The following is a 17,487-nucleotide window of genomic DNA, read 5'->3' on the forward strand; positions in this document are numbered from 1 at the left end:
ACCAATTCCTGTCATCTCTCTAAATAGATATAAGTGAAGCAAGAGAGTTTAATTCTTTCTACAAAAGATATGCCCACGCTCTAACAAATCTAAGTGAAGCAAAAGAGCATTCTACAAATGGCGGTTTTCTATGTAAAGAGAAACAGGCAATCCAAACTTCAAATGATATAAGTGAAGCACATGAAGCATTCTATAAAGCCATACTCAAAAGATATAAGTGAAGTGCAATGAGCATTCTATAAATCAACCAAGGACTATCTCATACCAGCATGGTGCATAAAATAAAAATGAAAACTAAATGCAAAAGACGCTCCAAGATTGCACATATCGCATGAACGAAACGAATCCGAAAACATACCGATACTTGTTGAAGAAAGAGGGGATGCCTTCCGGGGCATCCCCAAGCTTAGACGCTTGAGTCTCCTTGAATATTTACTTGGGGTGCCTCGGGCATCCCCAAGCTTGAGCTCTTGCCTCTCTTCCTTCTTCTCACATCAAGACCTTCTCGATCATCGAACACTTCATCCACACAAAACTTCAACAGAAAACTCGGTAAGATCCGTTAGTATAATAAAGCAAATCACTACTCTAAGTACTGTTGCAAACCAATTCATATTTTGTTTTTGCATTGTGTCTACTGTAATATAACTTTTTCATGGCTTAATCCACTAATATAAATTGATAGTTTCATCAAAACAAGCAAACTATGCATCAAAAACAGAATCTGTCTAAAACAGAACAGTCTGTAATAATCTGAACATTCACCATACTTCTGATACTTTAAAAATTCTACCAAAATTAGGAAAAATAAAAATTTGTATAGGAAGACAGTGCAAAAAGAATCAGAATCATTTGATGTTCCAGCAAAAAATGTAAAATCTCGCACTACAGCCAAAGTTTCTGTCCTGCACCGTACAAACCATCAAGCAAATGTAAACATCCTAAAGGCAAACCTTGGCACATTATTTTTATAATACAATGGAATTGTACAAGGGGATAATTATTTTTATTGAAAAGTTTCTGTAATCAAGATTCACAAAGTTTCCATGAGCATGAACAAAGTTCAAGGCTAGCTCCCACTTCAACAATGCTTGTCTTTCTCACTTTCGCTTTCCTTTTTGAAAAAGTTTTGGGTTCCCCTCTTTAATTTTGTTGTTTTTAAACTAGATAAAAGCACTCAACAGAAATAAATGACTCTCTAAAACTTCTGGGTTGTCTCCCTGGCAGCGCTTTCTTTAAAGCCATTAAGCTAGGCATATAGTGCTCAAGTAATGGATCCACCCGGATCCCAAGGTATATCAAAGCCAATTTTAATTAACAATGATTTGTAATTTAGTGGTGAGCACAAGGTAACATATATCATGTAATGACGAAGTCTAACTCTCTTCCTATGCATCGGCATGTCATAAAAGAACAATTCATGCACACAAAGTAAAGGCCAATGCATAGTATAAACAGTTTCTTGCAATTTTATCATATTGGAAACATAGAGAGGTGGAGATATAGTTCCTCTCTCATAATAATTGCAAGTAGGAGCAGCAAGCACATGCATATTATATTCATCAAAATCATCATGTGCAACGGTAAAAGGCAACCCATCAATATATTCCTTAATAAGAGCAAACTTCTCCGATATAGTGTAGTTTGGAGAATTCAAAAAGATAATAGGACTATCATGTGTGGGTGCAATAGCAACAATTTCATGTTTAACATAAGGAACTATAGCAAGTTCATCTCCATAAGCATAATTCATATTGGCATCTTGGCCACAAGCATAGCAAGCATCATCAAAAAGGGATATTTCAAAAGAATCAACGGGATCATAACAATCATCATAGCAATCATCCTCCGGTAAGCACGAAGGGAAATTAAACAATGTATGAGTTGAAGAGTTACTCTCATTAGAAGGTGGGCACGGGTAGCTAATCCGCTCTTCCTCCTTTTGTTCTTCGCTCTCCTCCTCATCTTTTTCATCCAATGAGCTCACAGTTTCATCAATTTCTTCTTCCATAGACTCCTGCAAAATATTAGTCTCTTCTTGGACAGCGGAGTAGTACTCAATATATGGTTCAACATAGGCATTAGAAGCATAATTATCATAGCAATATTTAAGTATGGCAAAATTTTCAGATTTGTAAAGAGTAGCATCATACTTTTCAATCAAAGAAGCAATTTCGTAAGCACCCTTAAAAGCAACAAATTCTTCAATTTGTTGAACATCATAGTAACTATAAACACCCTTAGCATAAGAGGATACGATTCCATTATCACTAAACAAACATTGGTAGGGAAGGTGTTTCTTAGGGTCTTCAGAACAACAAGTATAATCATATATTTCACATAAATTCCAAGCATAGCATTGCAAACGATGAATTTGATCCAGTAAAGTTTTCCCTTTTTCAGATATTCGGTGTCGCACATAACAAGCATGCTCATCTAAAGATTTGCCCTCAACTAAGCTAGTTGGGGTTTCAGCACGAGCACATAGGGATCGAAGATGATCCAAGTAATAAGCTTCAGCAGTGTGATAGATTTTGAGTGGTTCTTCAACCATTGGTTTAGTAGGTACAACTAATTTTTTGGTATTTTGCGTTTCCTACCCATAACTAAAGATAGAAAACAACTAAGAACAGCAAATAAAAATTACTTAGTGATAAAGCAAACAAGCACACACGAGAATATTCACCCCACGCTATTGCTCCCCGGCAACGGCGCCAGAAAAAGGTCTTGATAACCCACAAGTATAGGGGATCGCAACAGTTTTCGATAAGTAAGAGTGTCGAACCCAACGAGGAGCTAAAGGTAGAACAAATATTCCCTCAAGTTCTATCGACCACCGATACAACTCTACGCACGCTTGACGTTCGCTTTACCTAGAACAAGTATGAAACTAGAAGTACTTTGTAGGTGTTGTTGGATAGGTTTGCAAGATAATAAAGATTACGTAAATAAAAAGTAGGGGCTGTTTAGATAAAGAAACAATAAAGTAAATATAGCGAGTGTGTAAAAGTGGTGGTAGGAGTTGCGAAATTGCCCCTAGGCAATTGACTACTTTACTAGACCAATAGCAAGTATTATGTGGGAGAGGCCACTGCTAGCATGTCATCCCTGACTTGGAATTCTATGCACTTGTGATTGGAACTATTAGCAAGCATCCGCGACTACTAATGTTCATTAAGGTAAAACCCAGCCATAGCATTAAGATATATTGGTCCCCCTTTAATCCCGTATGCATCAATTTCTATGCTAGGTTGAAGCTTATGTCACTCTTGCCCTCCAATACATAGTCCTATCAACATACAACTAACCCTAGGGTGTGATCCACGCGCGCAATCATATGATGGGCACCAAAGGACAGCAACATAACCACAAGCAAATTAAATCAATCATAGCAATTTATCAACCACCGATAGGACAACGAAAATCTACTCAGACATCATAGGATGGCAACACATCATTGGATAATAATATGAAGCATAAAGCACCATGTTCAAGTAGAGGGTACAGTGGGTTGCGGGAGAGTGGACCGCTGTAGATAGAGGGGGAAAGGTGATGGAGATGTTGGTGAAGATGGCGGAGGTGTTGGTATAGATCGCGGTGATGATGATGGCCCCCAGTGGCACTCCGGTGCCACCGGAAGCGAGGGGGGGAGAGCCCCCCTCCTTCTTCTTCTTCCTTGACCTCCTCCCTAGATGGGAGAAGGGTTTCCCCTCTGGTCCATGGCCTCCATGGCGTGGGAGGGGCGAGAGCCCCTTCGAGATTGGATCTGTCTCTCTGTCTCACTCTGTTTCTGCGTTCTTAGATTCTTCCCTTTCACCGTTTCTTATATTCCCGAAGATCCGTAACTCCGATTGGGCTGAAATTTTAACACGATCTCTATCCGGATATTAGCTTTCTTGTGGCGAAAGAAGGGCATCAACCGCCTTACAGGTGGCCCATGAGGTCCAGGGCCGCGCCCAGGGGGCAGGCGCGCCCCCCTGCCTCATGGCCACCTCGGGCACCGTCTCGCGTGGATTTTTCTTACAAAAAATCATATATGTTCCAAAAAAATCTCCGTCAGTTTTTATCCCGTTTGGACTCCATTTGATATGGATATTCTGCGAAACAAAAAACATGCAACAAACAGGAACTGGCACTGGGCACTGGATCAATATGTTAGTCCCAAAAATAGTATAAAAAGTTGCCAAAAGTATATGAAAGTTGTATAATATTGGCATGGAACAATCAAAAATTATAGATACAACAGAGACGTATCACCTCACTAGCGGTAGATCTTCACGAAGTAGGCGATCTCCTTGCCCTTACAAACTCTTTGGTTCAACTCCACAATCTTGTCGGAGGCTCCCAAGTGACACATAGACAATCTAGGAGACACCACTCTCCAAGAAGTAACAAATGGTGTGTTGATGATGAACTCCTTGCTCTTGTGCTTCAAATGATAGTCTCCCCAACACTCAACTCTCTCTCACAGGATTTGGATTTGGTGGAAAGAAGATTTGAGTGGAAAGCAACTTGGGGAAGGCTAGAGATCAATATTCATATGGTAGGAATGGAATATCTTGGTCTCAACACAAGTGTAGGTGGTTCTCTCTCAGAAAAAGTAACTTGGAAGTGTAGATTCGTTCTGATGGCTCTCTCTACAAATGAAGAGGTGGTGGAGGGGTATATATAGCCTCAACACAAAATCTAACCGTTACACATAACTTCCCAAACTCGGTGGGACCGAATGGTTAAACTCGGTCGAACTGATTCAGCAAAGCTAGTGACCGTTAGGGTTTTCAGTGGGACCGACATGCAACTCGGTAGGACCGATATGATTAGGGTTAGGGCATAACATAATCTTGGTGAGACCAACTACACAAACTCGGTGAGACCGATTTTGGTAATAAGCTAACTAGAGAGTTTGTCAGGTAAACTCGGTTGGACCGATCGCTCATTTCGGTGAGACCAAAACATTACGAAGGGAAAACAGAGAGTTTACATTGCAATCTCGGTGGGACCGATCGCTCATCTCGGTGAGACCGAAATTTTACGAAGGGAAACAGAGAGATTACAACCCCATCTCGGTGAGACTGAGATCCCAATCGGTGAGACCGATTTTCCTAGGGTTTGTGGCAGTGGCTATGACATTTGAAACTCGGTGGCGCCGGATAGGAAGAATTGGTGGGGCCGAGTTTGACTTTTGGTTTAGGTCATATGTGGATGTGAGAAAGTAGTTGAGGGTTTTGGAGCATATCACTAAGCATTTTGAGCAAGAACCTCATTAAGCAACACCTCATCCCTCCTTGATAGTATTGGCTTTTCCTATAGACTCAATGTGATCTTGGATCACTAAAATGGAAAATGTAGAGTCTTGAGCTTTGAGCTTGAGCCGATCCTTTGTCCTTAGCATTTTGAGGGGTCCACTTTTCTCATCCATGCCATGCCAATCATTGAGCTTTCCTGAGATATTAATCTTGAAGTAGTATTAGCTCAGTGAGTTATATGTTGTTAGGAATTACCAAAACCACCTAGGGATAGTTGCACTTTCAGAAAGGCTTCAAACCCGGTTCACTCGACCCTAATCTTTTCACTAAATTTTATAATGGTGAATTGTTTGTGTGCCAAATATATGTTGATGATATTATCTTTGGCTGTACTAACCAATGTTATAGTGATGAATTTGCCTATATGATGAGTGAAGAATATCAAATGTCTATGATGGGAGAATTGAAATTATTCTTAGGTCTTCAAATTCGTCAACAACGCAATGGCATATTCATATCTCAGGAGAAATACCTCAAGGATGTACTGCGGAAATTCGGCATGCAAGATTGCAAAGGCGTCAAAATCCCTATGCCCACAAATGGCCATCTGTGCGCTGATGAAAATGGAATTGACTTCGATCAAAAGGTATACCGCTCCATGACTGGTTCCTTATTGTACTTATGTGCGTCTAGGCCAGATATTATGCTTAGTGTTTGCATGTGTGCCCGATTTCAAGCTACACCGAAGGAATCACACCATAAGGCTGTGAAGCATATTCTTCGATATCTAGCTCACACACCAACACTTGGATTATGGTACCCCAAGGGCTCGGCTTTTGATCTCATTGGATATTCTGACTCTGACTATGCCGGTGATCGTGTGGACCGCAAGTCAACATCTGGTACATGTCATTTCCTCGGACGATCTTTGGTCTGTTGGTCCTCGAAGAAACAGAACTGCGTATCACTATCTACTGCTCAAGCTGAGTACATTGCTGCTGGTTCTTGCTGTGCTCAATTGCTATGGATGAAGCAAACTCTCAAGGACTACAGTGTCAACGTGAAGAATGTGCCTCTCTTCTGTGACAATGAGAGTGCCATCAAGATTGCTCACAACCCAGTTTAGCACTCGAAGACAAAGCACATTCAGATTTGTCATCATTTTCTTCGTGATCATGTGTTGAAGGGAGACATTTCTATTGAGCATGTGAAGACTGAAGAACAGCTAGCCGATATCTGCACAAAGCCCTTGGATGAGAAGAGATTTAGCAAGTTGCGGTGTCAGCTAAATATCTTAGAATCTTCGAATGTTCTTTGAAAAGGACACTCATCCTAACACTTATGCAAAATTGATGACTTAGATGTGCAACATATGAAGAAACGTTTTTCTTCAATCAATGAAGAATAACACTCTAAGTGTGAAGAAATTAACAAAGAATTTGATTCTCGGAACCCTACGACAATTGTACGCGGTGTCTGAAATCATCATTCTTATACGGTGGGTCACGCCACCACCAAAAGTTGAAAATCTTCAATTTGACTTTTTTGTTTTGAAATTCCTCAGTTGTTCAAATTCTTCAACTTTGCATTGTCTTTGCTGTTTCCGTCGTTTTTCTTCATTGGCTATATATATATGAGTTTATGTCCTCTACAGCATTCACTTATGACTATTTCTTCAAGTTGGTTTTTCTGCTAAGTGAATGTGATCGGACCCTTCCCCCTCTATGCTATACTCAACCCAATCTGTTCACAAATTTTTCATGTGCATTCTATTTGAAACTCGTTCAAAATCTTCATTGTGTCCTTGTCAGCTGAAGAAATTGAGAACGGAACTTTAAAACCTATCTTATCTAAATTTTCAGCTTTACCACTCAAACCGTTCCACATCCCACGATATACTTATCTATTCACCCACGATCGCACATGATCTCCACTTCTCAGTGCGTGGGTGACACATGTCAAGCGAATGAGAAGGGTCAGGGGCACGGTCATCCAAATTCTTCGGGCGAACAGTTTTTCACCGTGGCTAAAAATACCCCCAATCCCCTTCCTCACTTCCTTTACTCCGCTCGACCTCTCTCTAGCTCGAGCTTCTCAAACCCTAGCGCCGCCGCTACATCATCATCGCCGGTGAGGAAGAGCTTCACTGCCTCGACCTTGTCGCCGTCGTACTCGCACCAGTCGTGGAAATCTTCACTCCGCCGCCGCCGTAGCCGTCTTCCTCCACCAAGTTAGGGCGTGGAAGATCTGCATTGACGAACTTCACATCTCCACATTCCAGTTTGCCGTGTTCTTCGTCCAGGGTAATTAAAAGTTACTTTTACGGCCCTCTATGATTCAAATGATTTCTACAAAATCCTCAAAGGTGTTTTTCTTCATATCTTCACACACTAAAACACCTCACATGTCATTTGTTCTTGATTCGTTTCTCTAAGTTATGTTTTTCTTCAAGATTCCTCAAATGTGTGGATTTTTTATCTATACATCTCTAGAACCTAAGACAAAGAATGCTTAGTGAAATTCTTCAAGACTCATCTGGTCAAATTCCTCAGACTTGTTCTTTTTGAAAAACCTCTGAGAACGCATATGACCTCTTCAAATTCCTCGCAACTATACTCTGTTCACAGGTACTCATGTCAGCTGCTGAATCACTAGGTTCTCATCAACTTAACTCATTTGCAGCGTTCCTTGAAGAAAAGTTGCATACTTCTTCAGAGAATTCAATTGTTCAAATTCCTCAACTGAAGAAAATGGCTGATGGTAAGAAGCCACAGAAAGGAGGAAAGAGGCCTGAGGTCAACACTACCTTTGAAATCCCTGAGGACATCTATGCTGGGTACTGCACACCCCCTAAGGAAGATAAAAATCAGCGCAAGGTGCGCATTCAAAAGATTGAGAGGAGATGGGCAAGAGAGTGGAGGGAGTACAGATATGTCACTCCCAAATATATGAAGAAATTTGCACTAAATCCTCCATGCCCAAGACCTCCGTTGGCACATGGTCAAATAGCTGATCCCACCAGCCTCAAGCGTGGTGAGGATTATCCTGATGAATGGGTCAAGCGCCAGGCCAAGTTGGCCAAACAAGCAGAAGATGCAGTGAGGAAATTCAATGAAGGCTCTGCTGCCGCTGCTGCTGTTGAGGCCTCTGTAAAGCCGAAGAAGGCCATGCCAAAGAAGCCTTCTCACGAGCCTAGTGCTTCACCAGCAATGCCCTCACGGCCAATTCCTCACGCTGCTCCTGCTCCTATAAAATCTTCAGCTCCTCCGCCAAGGTCTTCGGCTGCTCCGACCAGATCCTCAGCACCTGTGCATCTCGCCACGTGCCAAAGGACCACAGGCATATCCATTGCCTCAGGAGCCTCTGCAAGTTCCTCGGATGCTCCAAGTTCCTCAGCTGCTCCCACTCTTCTGAAGAAGAAGACCACTGCTGGACGAGGTCCTCGACCAAGTCCTCACAAGAAACAAGTAGCCTTTCAAGTGTTGTCTGATGAAGACGAAGCTGATGATGAAGAACTTACTGAAATCATCAGGGACAGGCAACTCAGGGCCGCTAGAGCCAAAGGCAGTAATGTGCCATTAATGTTGGATCTGAAGTTGATCCTAGACTTCATTGACTTGTGGCACAAAGACCCCAACACACCTCTGCCTGAGCTGAACCTCACTCCTGGTTAAAGTCATGTACTGACTCACTTCATTGATGAAGAGAAATGGAAATTTGAACAGGGAAGGAGGGTGAAGAAAGCGCAATACAAGAAAGAGCGCTTTCTGAAGCAAAACGTTTTGAAGCTTTCACCTGAAGAACTTGTTGCTCTTCAATCTGAAATCAAGAAACTGAGTGATGAATTTGATCTCTATTATGCTAATTGGCTTGGAGCCAAAGTCAGATTTGTAAAGATAACTGAACAGTTCACTACCAATGTTGCAGCCCCAACGCAACAGGAAATTCCTCAGGCTGAAGCATCTGCTCAGCCGACTGAAGAAAATGCCAGCACCGCTGATGACAATCAGGTTGCTGAATAAAATGTCAGTTCCAGGGCTGATGACTGCATTCCAACTGCTGATGAAATTGCTAGGGCATCCACTAGTGGTGCGCCTGAAGAAAATGAAGAAGTCAGGGCAACTGCATCAGTTGCGCCTGAAGAAATACAACCCAATTCCTCTGCTTCTGCGCCTACACCAACTCCGATCCTTCCATCTGCATCAGATGTGAAGAAAACTAAGGCTGCAGAGCGTGCAGCGGTGAAGAAAAGGAAGGCATCAACTGCATCAGATTCTTCAGCTCAGAAGAAGATGAAGCCACTCACTAGCTCATTTGCAAATCCAATTGATGTTGTTCCTATCTCAACCATGCCATCAAAGGACCTTATTCCTTTTGATGAAGAATATGTGATTCCAAGTGAATCCGATAAAGAGAATCCCTCTGCTACTTCGTCAGAGCAGATGGATGAAGAAATTGAAGTGGATATAATCCCTTCAACACCAGTTGTCTCCTCGCCTATGCCTCAGTTTACTGCTGAAGAGGCCGGCGTTGAAGAAATGGAAGATGAAGATGTGGACATTGGTTGTACCACACCCGTGCTAAGTGATGAATTTTGGGAAAGTCAGCATCCCAACTCTCCACTCTTCACACCATTGCAACAAGTGCCTCAGTCCCCAGTAACTACTGTATAAATGGGATCTGATGAACCACATGCCACACCGTCTATCCATGAAGAAATTCCAGCCACTAGCGCTGAAGATCATGTAAATGAAGAATTGAAGTCCCAGGTTGCCACTGAAATAGTGCCTGAAATTCCTCAGCCCGTGGAACCTGAGATCGAGATTTCGGAGGTTGTGATGCAATTGACTGACACTCCTCACCCCAAGCCAAAGGATCCATTCTCAAAGAAGCAGAAATTCAAGGCTGATGATTTCTTCGGCGAGCACGTGTTCTTCACTGACTACAATCCTTATGACTCTGCTCGTCTAAGGAGGAAGCATTTCTGGACTGCAAGACAGGCCAACTTCTATTCTTCACTGCTTTTCAACAAAGACAAAATCTTCTACCATGAGCATATTCCTCACGTAGACATGGAATCATTACCTTGCTTCTCTCATGTGCTCAGTGTTCTTCATGATGCAGGCCTCCTCAACTTATGCTCTGACATTGTTGATTGGAATGAAGAGCTTATTCTTCAGTTCTACGCTACATTGCATATCACAGGTGATCCTGAAGATATCAACACCTGGGTCTTGGACTGGATGACCGAAAATACTCACTATAAGGCACCCGCATCTGAATTGCTTCACGCCCTGCCCATCAGTCCACCCAGTGAAGGAGCTCGCTGCCTGTATCATGAACCAGAACTCACAGCTCATTACATGCAAGTGTTAATGAAGCCTTTGAAGCCCGGTCAAGCCCCAAGAACCAAATTCCCCGTGAAGGATTTACTCTATGTTCCTAGAACCGTCTATCACATTCTGACGAGGACAATGAGTCCCATCAAAGGCCACGACTCATCTGAAGAGGAAATAGTTGGGATCATGAAGAATCTGCTATTCAACATCATTCATAGCATTCCTATCAACTATCACGATTTCTTCATGAGGACTCTGGCAAATGCTGCACTTTCTCCGTTTGAGCTGAAACCTTATGCACCTTGGATTATGAGATTCCTCAGGACAAGGTCTTCACTCAACTACAAGGCTGATTTTCAGAATCACCTTAGCTATCTGCCCCCGATTGAAGTCCTCAAGCAGGCTTTTACTTCAATTGATGAAAAGGGTAAGGCTCCTGCTGTCATTGATGAAGGCATTCGTCCATTGGATGGTCAGTTTCGCAAAGCTGCATCTTATTCCACCAATGATGACTCTGCCACACATGACTCTGCTGCCAGTGCACCCAAGTCTACTCCTCAAGCCACTGCTCCTCGTGTGATGACTGACCATGAGCTTCTGCTTAGTCTTCACCAGAAGGTGGATTGAAACCATAAATGGTTTAAGCGTTAGTTTGGTTCATTTCTTCACAACATGACTACTACACACAATGCAGTGAATAAAAACCATTACTACCTCCATGAAGTCTTCGGTCGCACCTGGGCCATTCTATCACATCTGTATGGTGAATAAGATCTCAAGAAAATGGGTCTCAAGGACGATTTTGACTGGTCTGCACCTCCACCGAAGAAATTCAAGAAGGTCACGGTTCCTTCTTTGGTGTCTAGCTCATATTCTTCATCACGCGATACCGACGAGTATGAAGACTTGGACGACACTGCGGCAGGCCCTTCCACGACAAACGACCCCAACAACGTTGGCGCTCCTTCATCAACTTGATATTCTTCAGGGGCATTAGTCCTCATTTTCGATCCTTTTGGTCATTCGATGCCAAAGGGGGAGAATTTTGAGTTAGTCTTCAAGCGGGTCTGTCTATATGGGTGTTTTTTTGCTAAGTTACAACTCTGAGAGTTCTTCTGAAACTTTATTGGATCGAGTTGTAAACTTAAACCCGATGGTGCTCTCATACTTTTGATGTGTTTTTTTCTGCATGCTTCTTCCTCATATATGTTAATGCATGCATGCTGAATTACATCAGTCACCATATTTCATCATGCATTTCAAATTCTTTATTATGATATGTCAAATGCGTGTATGAATTACAAGATATAGGGGGAGATCTCCATGATTCTACTCTTCAAGTGTGCAATGCTTCAAAAGCAAATTCCTCATCATGTACATCTTCAGGGGGAGTTCTTCTATATCTTGCAATCAAATTCCTCAATATCAGTATTTACACTTCATATGTTTATCCCCATTGAAAACTTAACCTATATTGTCATCAATCACCAAAAATGGGGGAGATTGTAAGTGCATCTAGTGCCCCTTAGTGATTTTGGTGTATTGAAGACTTATAGGTTAAGCGATTAATGTGTTTATGAGTGTACAAAGGACTATAAGTCTATGAGGAGTTTGATATTTAAAGAGAAAGTCGACCCCTAAAAAGGAAGTTCTTCGACAGAAGACTTTGAATTTCTGAAGACTTTCTAAAGACTTTGAAAGTGGAGAAATTGGTGTGACCTTGAAGACTTGGCATTCATTCGAGGAACATGAAGCGTGAAGACTTTTGTTTTCGTAGTTTCATTTTCTCTTTCTTGAGTCATAGGAAACACTTTACTATTAAAGGGGGTCGAGGAAATACTAAGGAAAAATTTCCATGTGATACTCAACTCAAAATCCTACACCTACCAATCCCTTCAAGTGAAGCCATTGGAAATCTCATACAGTCCAGTCATATTCTTGAGTGACAGAGACGAAGTTCTTCTGGTCTCTGAGGAATTTGTTCTGACTGAGGAGTTAGGAATTCGCCAGTGCGGATTGCCTACACAGTGAGGAACATGATAGCCCTGAGGAATTTGATACTCAAATTTCCGGCCGTTGCTGTGCTATGCGCCAGCTGTCCCAAAATATCTACCCACCTAACGGTCATATCATTGAAGGGCATTTATGTCTTATCATGTCGGGCTGCTCCCTAGGCTATAAATAGCCGCCCCTACAACCACTAGCTGGTTGGCTGCTCCGAGAGAAACTGACACTTGTCATTTGAGAGCATCCCATCCTCCGAGGATTTTGAGCGAAAATCATCAAGTGAGGAAAACCCAAACCCAAACACCTACAAACCTAAAGTGATTAAGCATCACTGAAGAGATTGATCCTGCGTGGATCCGACGCTTATTACCTTTAAAGATTGTGCTTCTTCCAGACGGTTAGGCGTCATGGTCTAGAGCATCCAAGAGGAATTGTGGATCGCCGAGTGACCAAGTTTGTGAAGGTTCGGAAGTCACCTGAAGACTTACCACGAGTGATTGGGTGAGGTCTGTGTGACCTTAGCTCAAGGAGAATACGGTGAGGGCTGTGTGTCCGGGACTGAGTGTCCTCGGGTTTAAATACCTAGCCGCTCCAACCAGACATACAACTGAGACAACAGTTGGAACTGGTCTACCAAATTATTGTCTTCACCAAGCTCACTGGTTATATTTCCTCAACTCTTTCATTTCCTCATAACTGTGTTGAGTGCTTGTTCGTATCTGTGTTTGAAGACTTTGACTGAAGACTTTTTCAATTTCCTCAGTTCAATTTCTTTAGTCTGTTTGTCTTCATCCTGTGTTATCCTATGTTTACGCTTTCTGTACTTTGTGCTTGTCTTCATTTCATCATGATCACTATGCTTGTGTTCTGTTATGTTTACTTTTGAGTACTTATTCCGCTGCTAATAGTTCTTCGCTAAGGAATTTCCTCACCTGCAAATTCCTTAGTGAAGAATTCATAAAAATCGCCTATTCACCCCCCTCTAGCCGATATAACACACTTTCATTGCAGTATCAGGATTTACCGAAAAGAAGCAGCGAAGGGGAAACAAATAAATAACAGAGCAACAAAACATCATAAAGCAAGACATCGCAATACGCAGCGTTAGAGGTGACATACCGCAGTACTAGGTGATACCGGCGAATGGGGAAAACATTCGGGAAAGTATTCCTGGTGTTAGGCATTTCTGGACAGATGAAACGGAGGGGGACGGTTCCATGTTCGCTATGAAAGAGGCACGTCACGGATGAACGGAGGGCGTATTCAGAACTGTCGCGTTTTTCTAAGCAACTTTCATGTAGAAAGTTTTTCGATTTGGTCTATGGTTGAATTCCTATGAATTCCCGAAGTTTTCTGAAAATCTATGGAATTCTGCTAAGTCTGAGAAGCCCTCAGTTTTAAACACCACTTAGCCGTTTTCTGGAGCCTATTTCTTGATCTATACATCCTCTAATTTTGTGCCTTAAATCAATTGTGAGCATTTTGCTGCGATCTACATGTTAGTATCACTTTTATCCATATTAGAGCCCATTAGCTTGATCATCAACAGCTCTAAAGTAGTCATGAAAATAAATTTGTTTTCAGTCTTTCACTTAACAGAACTTAGACTTTTGTCATTTTCATTGCATTTAAACCTCATACCTTTTGAAATTAGTCCAATGAAATGTTTTGAACCTTGTCAAGTGTACTACATAACCGTATAATTTTTACCCACGTTGGGAAAAGTTTGGTTGTAGTTTTGCTGCTGTATAAATTGGCATGCAATGGAGATTTGCAAAAGCTAGCTCGCGCTACAGTGCACACACACTCACGCACACACCACGCTGCACAACACCACGGCCATGGCCAGTAGCTACAGCAGTGCAGAGCATCAGGGGGAGCGGCTAGGCAGTAGTAGAGAGCAGCAACGGCGGTGGGCGGTGGCTGGAGTGGTGTGGCGCTGGCAGGGGCAGGCACGGCACGCAGGGGCGGTCGGGAGCAGCACCCGGGGGAGCGGTTGCATCAGCGGGAGCTCCGTCGGGCGAGCCGAAGCCAGCGGCGAGGTGCGGTGGCTGCGGCACGGGGCGGCGATTGCAGGGAAGGTGCGGGCGAGCACGGCGAGTGCTTACGCGGGGTAAGGCAGGGCACGGCCGGGGGCTTGCAGGCACGGACCTGGGCCCGGCGAGCAGAGCTTGGGCCCCCTGCCATGGCGGCCGTCGCGGTGGGGGGTGCCAAACTACGACGACTTGAGGGACGGGAAGCAGTAGGGGCGGGAGGGGAGCTCACCGCATATCTAAAGGAGGCGACGGTGAGGCCGGGGGTTGACCGAAATAGTGGTACTCGACGGCGGACAATGACGAGGTCCGCGATGAAGACGATGGCGCTGGAGAGTGTACGGGCCGCCCCAACTTGTTTCAACGCCCATGGACGAAGGAGTCGAAGGTGGGAAGCTCCTGGACAACCCGGTGCGACGAGGAGAGGACGGTGGCCGCGAGATCGATGCGGCAGCGACGACCAGATCTCGGGCACGAGTCAACCTTCAAGAGAGAGAGCAAGTGAGGGGATAAGTGAGGATTAGGGTTTTACTACGCGGTCGAGAGTGGCCTTAATTGTCTCTAGGTTGCCTCGGATGGTCGACACGAGCAACATCCGAGCGTGGACGGTGGCCGAGTGCCACGCCATGGCGCTGCCTCCTCCCTCACGGGAGATGGGAGAAAGGCCAGGGTAAATGGGCCAGACCGCAATGTAGCCTTGGCTGAGCCAAGTGCATAGTTCTTGTTTTTTGTATTCTTTTGCTATTAAATGTATTTAGTTTAAACCAATATTTAGTACATAAATACTAAGCAATGTGTGGAGCTAGCACCGCGGGTTACAATTTACTTTGAATTGTTTACTTATTGTATGATTTCCAATTGGCTCAAATAAATGCAGATGGTCCAAACTTAATTAGGTTAAGGGTATTTTAAGTATTCAAATAATGTTGGTTCATTCATGATAATTAGTTAATGAATATTTGCAACCTAACAAACATTTTTTGATTTACTGTGTTGAAGACACGAAAATTTGACTTGCATTATATGTTTGAATTTGACTTGAGTTTTAATTTAGTGACAATTTAGCTTAACAAACATGGCGACATGGTATCATTAGCAAGGGGTTACTATAGTTTAATTATCCGGGCATCACAATTCTCCTCCACTACAAGAAATCTCGTCCCGAGATTTAAGAGGGGGTAAGGGCGAAGGTTCTGGTTACAAAATTCTAGCGAGTGTTCTCGGTCTTGGTTGCTCTTCTCGAAGAGGTAGATCCACTATGTTGATGTCTTCATTTCTCTGCTTCAGGTCATGATGATGAAGTCGGCATTCTTTCTTCGGGAACTCAATCGTACTTACAGTAGAATAAAGCGGGGTTATTTTGGGAGAACGGACCTTTGCAAGGTTGACTATTTGGTAGCTAACATCGGGGAAGGTGGCGGAAAGTAACTCTCGAATTGAAACTTAAGAAAAAAATCATGAGTAAAGTAAGTAGGTATCATGGGAAGTTTTGAGCGGGTAGGCAATCGCTCGATGCCTGAAACCGGGCGTGAAAGAGGTTCAAAGCAACGGGGATAAGTATTGTGTTTGATACCAGAATTGATTACTAGGAAGGTGACCCCGTGAGTTACATACGAAGTCAAGCGCGAGGAATAACCTTGGAAAAAGGGGTGTACAGGAGAGTCAGGTTTCAATCCTGTGGAACTATGGGTTATGGGCCCACCATGTGGGTTAAAAGTAGGAGGAGTGGTGACATCTTTGCACGATCATGATAGCAAGGCACGCCAGAGGGTAGCCTGTCAATTATGTCGGCAACAACCGTCGGTACCAAGGGCGAGGGACGAAGAGAACCATTTTCCTGCTCGTTGAACGAGGTGGACCAATAGGCAAAGTTCTCGTCCATCGGTGGTCACCGGAATGCTATCAACAAAAGCAACAGGGTCTTACTGACATGGTTGTACACCAAGGTGTTTACATAAGCAGAAGAATATTACTGCTTAGATCATATAGATCACAAGAAAGGTTAAATAAAATAATGACAAGGAAAATGCGATTATCAGATTAAACAGAACAATGGAAAAGAAAATGTGTTCAAACACATATTTTAGGGGTGTATCCTTCCCAAGGACAAGTAGAGCATGATATCCATGACAGGATATAATGTAGAAAATTCTTTAGGTACGGGGAGAGAAATTTCCTGACATTACCCATACAACGGTGTTTGGATAATTGAGCAGGAAACATTTAGCATTGGGCTTCAAATGTTCTTGTTGAAAATTGGAGTACCATAGACATGCATCGAGATAGCATTGACATGGTCATCAGGTGAAGATCAAACTTTGGAAACACAAAGGATCCATCAGGAGCGGCTTGTAGAATAAGTCTTACAATTTCATCATGGAAGAAAGAATAGCCTTGCTAAAAAGGAAATGGTAACAATAGGTCTTCCGGCCAGGTGTGCTAGGCACGATATCAGCTTACCGGGTCATATAAAGACCATTGTTATTACTCTTGGAAATATGTTCCCACCATCATATCTGATTGAGGTTCAGATCTAATTGGTGTCGGGATACCTTAGACTCGGGATGCTTGAGAAGAAAAGGCGCAACACCAATTGACGAGATGACATTGTAAGATTCTTGGGAAACGAACTATGAAAGCGAGTTCCGAAACAAGAGTTCATCATTAAGCCAAGGAGAGGGTGAGGAGGTGGCTGATGGCTCAGGGACCATTCCTCGAGATTTCCAAAAATATGGGTTTCCACAATCATGTGAACAAGGAGATAACATTTGTCAGATCAAATGATATAATGGTGTGCTCGAGGAAAGCATACACAATTGAACATTGATTGAAAGGTGCACCCGAAATATGGGTCGGGTCGCA

This window comes from Triticum aestivum, chromosome 4A, assembly GCF_018294505.1.
Source record: "Triticum aestivum cultivar Chinese Spring chromosome 4A, IWGSC CS RefSeq v2.1, whole genome shotgun sequence".
In the NCBI taxonomy this organism is placed as follows: domain Eukaryota; kingdom Viridiplantae; phylum Streptophyta; class Magnoliopsida; order Poales; family Poaceae; genus Triticum; species Triticum aestivum.